At 39.1% G+C, this 10265-nt stretch overlaps 1 long non-coding RNA gene across 1 annotated transcript; it reads left to right on the top strand.

Moving 5' to 3' along the window:
* Nucleotides 1-2073: 2073 nt before the first annotated feature.
* Nucleotides 2074-9528, top strand: LOC100297236 (uncharacterized). The gene is made up of 2 exons (XR_236468.5): nucleotides 2074-3691; nucleotides 8468-9528. It is a non-coding gene; the product is annotated as an uncharacterized lncRNA (long non-coding RNA).
* The last annotated feature ends 737 nt before the right edge of the window (nucleotides 9529-10265 follow it).

Raw genomic sequence — 10265 nt, 5'->3', positions numbered from 1 at the left:
ATTAAAAGACACTTGCTCCTTGGAAGAAAAGCTATTACACATCTAGACAGCGTGTTAAAAAGCAGAGACATCACTTTGTTGACAAAGGTCCATATAGTCAAGGCTCTGTTTTTTCCAGTAGTCAAGTACAGATATGAGAACTAGGCCATAAAGAAGGCTGAGTGCCAAAGAACTGATGCTTTCAAACTATGGTACTAGAGAATCCTTTGAGCAACAAGGAGATCAAACCAGTTAATCCTAAAAAAAATCAGTCCTGAATATTCATTGGAAGGACTGATGGCAAAGCTGAAGCTCCAATACTTTGGCCACCTGATGCAGTAAGCCAACTCATTGGAAAACACCCTGATTTGGGGAAAGATTGAAGGCAAGAGGAGAAGGGGACGACAGAAGATGAAATGGTTGGATGGCATCACCGACTCAAGGGACATGAGCTTGAGCAAATTCAGGGTGATAGGGAAGGATGAGGAAGCCTGGCCTGCTGCAATCCATGGGGTCGCAGAAAGTCAGACATGACTTGGCAACTGAACGACAACAACAACAGCTGATTCATTTTGCTTTGAAACTAACACAGTATAAACTAACACAATATTGTAAAGGAAACTATTACTGAGATTCATCATGCTCTCTTACAGGTGAGCATGACTCATCCCAGCCCTCAAGGAAGTCATAGCCTGTGTAGTCTAATCTGTGTAGCCTGAGTAGAAACACAAACCCAAAAGAATATGCTGAAGAGCTGAGAAAAATTTATGTCTCAACTTACTGCAGAGAATTTTTATTTTTCCTGTGCAAGTTTTTTCTTTTTTCTGTATTTTTGAATATAGTGAATTAATCATTTCCTCTCATTGATGGAACATAGTTTTATAACACAATTTCAGCCAATATATTAGGTCATTATAATATTTTTTTATTTTTGGACTTGAACGGCTTCTTTTTCATCACTTCCTCTTTCATTTGTACCTGCCACTTGAATTTTTAAAATTTTCTAAGAGAGTGAAGTCTCTCAGTTGTGTTCGACTCTTTGTGACCCCGTGGACAGTAGCCTACCAGGCTCCTCCATCCATGGAATTTTCCAGGCAAGAGTACTAGAGTGGGTTGCCATTTCCTTCACCAAAAAAAATGTTCTAAAGTTTCATTATATTTAATGTATTTACATATGCTAACTAAATTACCTTCTGGAACAAGGGTGGTATCAATAAACATAAATATTTATTAATATAAAATTACAGTGTGATATATTAAAAATTGGTTGAATTTGAATAAAATGATAATACATAATAAATACAAATGTAATACATTTTCTAGGAAATCAAATGAAGGCCGGTCAAAGAACCATCTGTAGTTTAGCTCTGAAATTATAATTAGGAATTAAGTGGGCCAACAGAGCACTAAGAATGTCCACATCAAAATGTAAACTCACAGTGCAGAATGACACTCTTAGAAGTTTTCTAAACTTCTTTTTCTGTGTAAGTCCATGTTCCTCACCTTCCATATTTACCTAACAAATTTGCTCTGAGGACCACATACTAGATTATGTGCAAATTGTATTAAAAATTGTATAAACTTTATGTAGTATTGCCAAATCTTTATTCTTTTAACCAAAACACTTGTTTATAGGATTGCAGCTAAAAAAAGAAGATATACCTTTTTGTATTTTCTGAAAAATGCAACTGTAAGCTTTTGAGTATGCTTTTTTTTTATAGTTAATGATTTGCTTCAGTCAGTATCTGAATTTCTCTGATTATAATTTTTTCAAATGTTAGTATCTAGACATAAAATAAGATTCATAGTCTTTAAGACTTGGAATATGTGCAGTTTTATTTATCCCTGGAGGCTAACATCAAAATTAATTGAATTATTTGATACCAATAATTGAGTGCTGTTTTTCTTATATTTGTATAAATTATTTGATTTTATGCCCTTAAATCACCCAAATTTATATGCTGTTTGACTCTGATGTCCCTGGTAACACAGGTTCACTCTCATCTTAAACCTTTGTGGGTGAGACTAAATATTTTTTATTTCAGTTCAGTTCCATTCAGTTCAGTCACTCAGTCATGTCTGACTCTTTGCAACCCCATGAACTACAGCATGCCAGGCTTCCCTGTCAATCACCAACTCCTGGAGTCCACCCAAACCCAGGTCCATTGAGTTTGTGATGCCATCCAACCATTTCATCCTCTGTCGTCCCCTTCTCCTCCTACCCTCAATCTTTCCAGCATCAGGTCTTTTCAAATGAGTCAGCTCTTCGCATCAGGTGGCCAAACTATTGGAGTTTCAGCTTCAACATCAGTCTTAGCAATGAACACCCAGGACCGATCTCCTTTAGGATGGACTGGTTGGATCTCCTTGCAGTCCAGGGGATTTTCAAGAGTCTTCTCCAACACCACAGTTCAAAAGCATCAATTCTTCAGTGCTCAGCTTTCTTTATAGTCCAACTCTCACATCCATACATGACCACTGGAAAAACCATAACCTTGATTAAATGGACCTTTGTTGGCAAAGTAATGTCTCTGCTTTTCAATATGCTGTCTAGGTTGGTCATAACTTTCCTTCCAAGGAGTAAGTGTCTTTTAATTTCATGGCTGCAATCACCATCTGCAGTGATTTTGGAGCCCAGAAAAATAAAGTCAGCCACTGTTTCCCCATATATTTGCCATCAAGTTATGGGACTGGATACCATGATCTTATTTTCTGAATGTTGAGCTTTAAGCCAACTTTTTCACTTTTCTCTTTCACTTTCATTAAGAGGCTATTTAGTTCTTCTTCACTTTCTGCCATAAGGGTGGTGTCATCTGCATATCTGAGGTTATTGATATTTCTCCTGGCAATCTTGATTCCAGCTTGTGCTTTCTCCAGCCTAGTGTTTCTCAGGATGTACTCTGCATATAAGTTCCTTTAAATTCTTTTATTTCTTTATTTAATTGTTTTGCTTTTGGAACATTCAGGTTATATTCTCTTTTAAATGAAATTTTCAAAGTTAAATATCTAAGCTGGTAGGTGGGGTGAGTCCTTAAGTCATCTGTGTTTCTAAAGTATTCCATTTGATACTTGGAAGGAAAAACTATTTAGAATGTAACTGTAAAAACAAGGGCCTTAGGGTCATACGATTTGTATTCTGATGCCCTTTTTCAAACAATGGCATCTTTGAAAATCACTTACACATTAGCCTCAGCTTTCTTATCTGTTTAATGGAGAATCTACAAAATCACTGGAGATGGCTGTTGGGAGGCACAGTGCTAAATAGCCTTGAAGGAGAAAGTCCATGGGAAAATGGCGAAGGGCCAGAAGTACCCAGGCATTTGTGTACTGATTGCTGAAGAACATTTCCTACCTTTGGCTATGCTCGGCGCCTAGATTTAACAATTAAACATTAAAGACATTGCTTGAGAAAATGGGTTATGGATAAATACATGGGTCATTAAGAATGTGCTGTTCCTTGAAGTATCTTTTACTGATTATATCCTAGCCTTGTATGTGTTCTGCTGGCTGTATGCTCTAAGCTCTTTGTTCCTTGCTCCTATAAAAAGGCTTGACTGCAGAAATAAACTTGTCAGTCCCTTGCAGAGACTGTCCAAGTGTTGTTCTTTCAGGTTCACCGTTTCCAAGTCCCAGAGACATATCTCCAACAAGTGGCGCCACGAACAGGGACTTGAAGGAAGACTGAACAAAGCGGCGAGCCCTGCAGAAAGAGGTAAGCAGGATGGGACAACATAGCAGTAAGATTCCTTTCATTTCTATAATGCATCACTTTCTGAAACAAAATGGTGTTACTGTTTCAAGAGATCAGTTGAATGACTGCTATCATATTTTACTGGAACATAATCCGTAGTTCCCAGAGGAGCAGATGCTCGATCTAGACATATGGAAAAGGGTTGAAAATAATGTTTTGCGAGCATATCGGCAAGGAGTCCATATTCCCCCTCAATGGTGAGTTACATGGTCACTCATACGGGCTGTCATAGAACAAATTGAAGGGCATAATATTGATTTGGAAGTAGAAACTGTTCAGTCTTTACATGAATATGAGCTTAAGGAACAAAATATGCAAGGTGCTTTGAAATATAAGAATGTTATGCTTAATCAGACACAATCCCTGGAAAAACAGCTTGGAGACGTATGTATACAGGATGTGTCAAAACTGAAGCCATTTAGAGCAGAGGTCATTTCATTCAACGGACAGCCCAAACCTGAGGTTTTTCCTTCTGCTCTATCTGTAACAGCAGTTGCTAACTTTGCTCGTACTAATCATTTCACTCCTCCTCAGGAGATGCCTGCTTGCACTTTCCCTTTCCCAATACAGTTTGATCAGCCTGCCCAAGGCAAGAATGCTTGGGCTGGTCTAGATTTTGGTATGTTGTCCAGCTTTAAGAAAGCATGCACTCTGCATGGACGTACTTCTCCTTACTGTGTAGAATTCCTCAGAGGATGGGCTGATCATTGGATGCCATATGATTTTTTTTTCAAGTAGCAAAGATGGTTCTAAATCCTCAACAATTACTTCAGTGGCAAATGTGGGTTAGTGATGAGGCCCGACAAATGATGATTGACCAGCAATCTCATGGTAACCCTGCCAATTTAACCTATGATATACTCACTGGAATGGGAGCCATGGCCAATATTACTGCACAATTAGATAATATTACCCCTCAGATGTTGCATTTCATTAGAGAAATTTCTTGCAGAGCATGGGCAAAGGTTGATAATGTTAACTCTGATGGTTCATTTGTCAAGATTACCCAGGGACATGAGGAGGAATATGCCCAATTTATAGGAAAATTAAAGGATGCCATTGAAAAATCTATCAGAGATGAAACCTTACAAAATATTATTTTAAAACAACTTGCCTTTGAAAATGCTAATGAGGAGTGTCAATCTGTGCTTGGACCAATTCGAGAAACCGGTTCTCCTATGGAATATTTGTAAGCTTATAGAGATATCGGATCTATGTCCCATAGAGCAAAATTAGTGGCACTAGAAACTTTCAATGTGCAAAAGGCTGCCAGTGCTAAATGCTTTAACTGCGGGAAGGCCGGCAATATGAAAAAACAACGCTGCATGCCAGTGCAAACAGCCAAAAATAATCTTACTTCTAATAAAAAAAAGGCCCCCGGGAGTTTGCCCAAAATGTAAAAGGGGATTCCATTGGTTGAATGAGTGTCGTTCCAAATTCGATAAGGATGGAAATGCATTGACACCAGAGGCACAACAAAAACAACAGGGAAACTAATAAAGGGGCTATCCTCTAGCCCCACTACAAAAGGAGGACCCAACATTATGACACTGCAAGCAGCTACATCTAAGAGTGCTTGCGTTGATATACCTAGTCCTTATGATATGGAATTGATAGAACTATACAATCCTCATAAAATCCCCACTGGATATTATGGTCCAATCCCACCCGGAACAGTTGGACTAATTTGGGGACGTAGCAGCTGTACAATGAAAGGTTTAGTAGTATTGACTGGAGTTGTGGATGAAGATTATGAAGGAGAGGTACATGTCATGGTGAATGTTGTAGAATTAAGAAATGTATATCTACAAAAAGGGGAACGCTTTGCACAATTATTACTTTTGCCATATGTCAAACCAATGAGGGCATCTGATAAAATTAGGCAGGGAGGTTTTGGTAGCACCAACCTTAGCGCCGCACTATCTACCTTATTAAAGGAACATCAAAAGCCTATGCTTACTCTAAAGATACGGGGAAAAAATTTCACAGGTATGTTGGATACAGGAGCCGACATTTCCATTATTAGAACTGAAGAATGGCCCCTTGAATGGTGTAAGACTGTGGCTCCTTCCAGACTGTTAGGGGTAGGAGAGGCTGATGCTACACGAACTTTAATCAGTGCATCCTATTTACAAGCTTATGGTCCTGATCAAATTGTAGTTTACATCAAACCATATATTACCAGTATCCCTATTAATTTGTGGGGAAAGGATTTTCTTGAACAAATGAAAGCCATGATCTCTCTAAATGAGCCTTTTTGATGGGGGCCATTGAGTTAACACCGCTGCCTCTTGATTGGGAATCTGATGCCCCAGTATGGACACCTCAGTGGCCCCTGACTAAAAAAAAGTTGGCAGCTATCACACAGTTAGTAAATGAGCAATTACAGAAAAATCATATACAGCCTTCATTTTTCCCATGGAATTCTCCTGTTTTTGTAATAAAAAAGAAATCAGGAAAATGGCGAATGTTGATAGATTTAAGAAATGTTAATAATACTATGATTCCTATGGGGCCCTTACAACCTGGATTGCCCTCCCCTTCCATGGTGCCAAAAGGATGGCCTGTAATTATTATTGATTTACAAGACTGCTTTTTTACTATAACTTTGCATCCTAAAGATAAAAAACGTTTTGCTTTTTCAGTTCCCTCTATAAATCACGTGGCTCCTGTTAAAAGATTTCAATGGAAGGTTTTACCTCAGGGGATAATGAACTCTCCTACCATTTGCCAATATCTCATATCTGTTTTATTACAACCCAGTAGAGATAAATATCCTACTGCCTTCATAATTCATTATATGGATGACATATTTCTTTCCATGGAATCTGAACTTTGTTTACAACAGTTATATGATGAAGTCACCACCACTCTTCAAAATCATGACCTACTCGTTGTGCCAGATAAAATTCAATTGAAAGCACCCTTTAATTACCTAGGACACGTTATGGAAGAGTCTAAGATAAAACCTCAAAAAACTCAAATCTCTGTGCATTCTGTACCCACATTAAACAATTTTCAAAAATTGATAGGAGATATTAATTGGCTTCGATCATCTATTGGCATTCCCACCTATGCATTACAAAATTTATTTAAAATTTTAGAGGGACTTCCTGACCCGAATAGTCCTAGACAGCTAACAAAAAAGTGAAAGAAGAATTAAAATTTGTTGAAAAACACATTCAACAATCTTTCTCTACTCGGCTGGACCATACCCAACTGATCTATTTATATATATTCCCCACCAAACATTCACCTACTGCAATCATAGCTCAAAACAGCCCAATAGAATGGGTATATCTACATACTAAGCAGTCAAAGAAAATCGTATCATACATTGAGAAAATAGGACAGCTAATTGTATTAGGAAGAAGCCGTGTACAAACCTTAACTGGATTTGATCCATATGCAATACATGTCCCTTTGACAAAAAAGGAATTACAAATTGCCTTACAGTATAACATGACCATGCAAATAGCATTAAGTGACTTTCAGAACGTTATCTCATTCCATTTGCCGAAAGGAAAATTATGGGACTTCCTACAATTTACTAAATTTAGAGTAACTAATATCATTGCCTTCCAGCCTATTTCAAATGCACCTACCTATTTCATTGATGGCAACAAAAAAGGCATAGCTGGGATTGTTGGCCCTGACATCAAAGAGAAATTACCCACTACCTATTCTTCAGTACAAAGAGTTGAATTGTATACTTTATATGCTGTTTTATCTCTTCAACCATCATCCTTCAATGTCTATACTGATTCCAAATACCTTGCTTCCCTTTTCCCCGATTTTGTTACTGCCTTTTTATACAACCTAGATGAAGAATTATATATTCTCTTTTCAAAGACCCAAGCCTTAATTCAGTCACGTATGGAACCTTTCTTCATTGCACATATACATGCTCATTCAGGTTTACCTGGCCCCCTGGCAGCAGGGAGTGATGCTGTTAAGTTCATAGCTCCTATCTTTACATCTGCTATGGACGAACACACTAATCTTCATACCAATGCTAAAAGATTGCACTCTAAATACCATATTCCCCTCACTGAAGTGAGACATATCATTAAATCCTGTGACGTCTGTGCTCCTCTGCACTTACGTACCATAGTTCAGGAGTTAATCCTCGTGGGCAACAGCCTAACTCCCTTTGGCAATCCGACTTCACTCATTGCTCCTTGGGAAAGCTTTCTTTGCTTTTTGTCTCAGTGGATACATTTTCAGGTTTTATATGGGCAGTGCCTGTCTCTTCAGAATCCAGCAAACACGCCATTTCCGCACTTTTACTCACCTTCCCTGTTATGGGAATACCTTCGGTCTTAAAAACAGATAATGGGCCTGCATTTACCTCTCACTGATTTCGTTCATTTCTAATGGAATGGAATATAACACACATCACGGGGATACCCTACAATCCCCAGGGTCAAGCAATTATCGAAAGAACCCATCGTACTCTTAAAACTCATTTGTTAAAACAGAAAGGGGGAAAATGGAAGAGGAGATACACTTCTTATCCTATGAACCCTCAACTGTTATTATCTTTAACTCTTTATTCCTTACTTTTTTAAAATTTACTAAAAGATAGTTCTGATAGTCGTGCAGACAGACATTTTGCAGAGGAAAACAGTAAGAAACCGTTAGAAGCCAACACACCAATATGGTATAAGCAGTTTAATCAATGGTTGCCAGGAATCTTACGACTCCTAGGCAGAGGTTATGGTCTTGTCGTTGCAGATGGAGAAGAAATCTGGGTTCCACTTCGCCATGTCCATTACCGAGAAGGACCCCAAGACCAGACTCCCCCGACAAGTGACGCAGCTGACGCGAAGAGTCTCATCAATGACCATAGAGAAGCCGAAGAGAAAACGTCAATGTCTGAACCCCTACTGTAGGACCTGAGCAATGGCATGTGTGGAAGATGCCTGCTGCATTGGAGTGCTTTGCCAGTGTGTATGGGACTGCGAAAGCCTTAAAAACCTCAGAACTATACCTTTTTATACGATAGTACAGGTTATATCTAATCTTGTGTGCACCTCCCGTACATGTTTATTGTAGGTAACTTCGACATAGATCTTTCTGCTAAGAATGTTAACTGTACAGCATGTGCCTTGTAGACGTGTTTAAACCATACTATTTCATATCATTATGTCAACATTGCAATAGTCAAGCAAAGATCTGATTTGTGGCTTCCTGTTAACCTAACAGAACCATGGACCGACTCTGTATTTCTCTCAGTTTTGCTCAAATATGGCTTAAGGAGGTCAAGGCGCATAAAAGGATGGATTATTGCTGGCATTCTTAGTCTAATATCTATTGTTACAGTAGGAACCCTATCTGGTATGGCACTACACAATTCTATACAGATGTCTCTACTCAAGACTCCTTGCCTCCTACGACGGAGTCCAACTAACAGCTGCCGTGTTTAAACTAAAAAACAAAAGGAGGAAATGTTGGGAGGCACAGTGCTAAATAGCCTTGAGGAGAAAGTCCATGGGAAAATGGCGAAGGGCCAGAAGTACCCAGGCATTTGTGTACTGATTGCTGAAGAACATTTCCTGCCTTTGGCTATGCTCGGCGCCTAGATTTAACAATTAAACATTAAAAACGTTGCTTGAGAAAATGGGTAATGGATAAATAAATGGGTTGTTAAGAATGTGCTGTTCCTTGAAGTATATTTTACTAATTATATCCTAGCCTTGTATGTGTTCTGCTGGCTGTATGCTCTAAGCTCTTTGTTCCTTGCTCCTATAAAAAGGCTTGACTGCAGAAATAAACTTGTCAGTCCTTGCAGAGACTGTCCAAGTGTTGTTCTTTCAGGTTCACCGATTCCAAGTCCTGGAGACATATCTCCAACAATGGTGACTGCAGCCATGAAATTAAAAGACACTTACTCCTTGGAAGGAAAGTTATGACCAACCTAGATAGCATATTGAAAAGCAGAGACATTACTTTGTCAGTAAAGGTCTGTCTAATCAAGGCTATGGTTTTTCCAGTAGTCATATATGGATGTGAGAGTTGGACTATAAAGAAAGCTGAGCACTGAAGAATTGATGCTTTTGAACTGTGGTGTTGGAGAAGACTCTTGAGAGTCCCCTGGACTGCAAGGAGATCCAAACAGCCCATCCTAAAGGAGATCAGTCCTGGGTGTTCATTGCTAAGACTGATGTTGAAGCTGAAACTCCAATACTTTGGCCGACTGATGCGAAGAGCTGACTCATTGGAAAAGACCCTGATGCTGGGAAAGATTGAGGGCAGGAGGAGAAGGGGGTGTCAGAGGATGAGATGACTGGATGGCATCACAAACTCAATGGATCTGGGTTTGGGTAGACTCCGGGAGTTGGCGATGGACAGGGAGGCCTGGCATGCAGCAGTTCATGGGGTCACAAAGAGTCGGATATGACTGAGCGACTGAACTGAACTGAACTGAACACTTACCTTGCCTAGCTAACAAACACATTGTTACTTGTTCTTATTTTAATTATTATTGAATTGTCATGTTGAATCTGATGCCCTGAAGGAGTCTCCAGGATAC

Source organism: Bos taurus, chromosome 11 (assembly GCF_002263795.3).
Source record: "Bos taurus isolate L1 Dominette 01449 registration number 42190680 breed Hereford chromosome 11, ARS-UCD2.0, whole genome shotgun sequence".
NCBI classification, from domain to species: Eukaryota; Metazoa; Chordata; class Mammalia; order Artiodactyla; family Bovidae; genus Bos; species Bos taurus.
The sequence above is the reverse complement of the archived record's forward strand: the minus strand, read 5'-3'. Positions and strand labels throughout refer to the sequence as shown.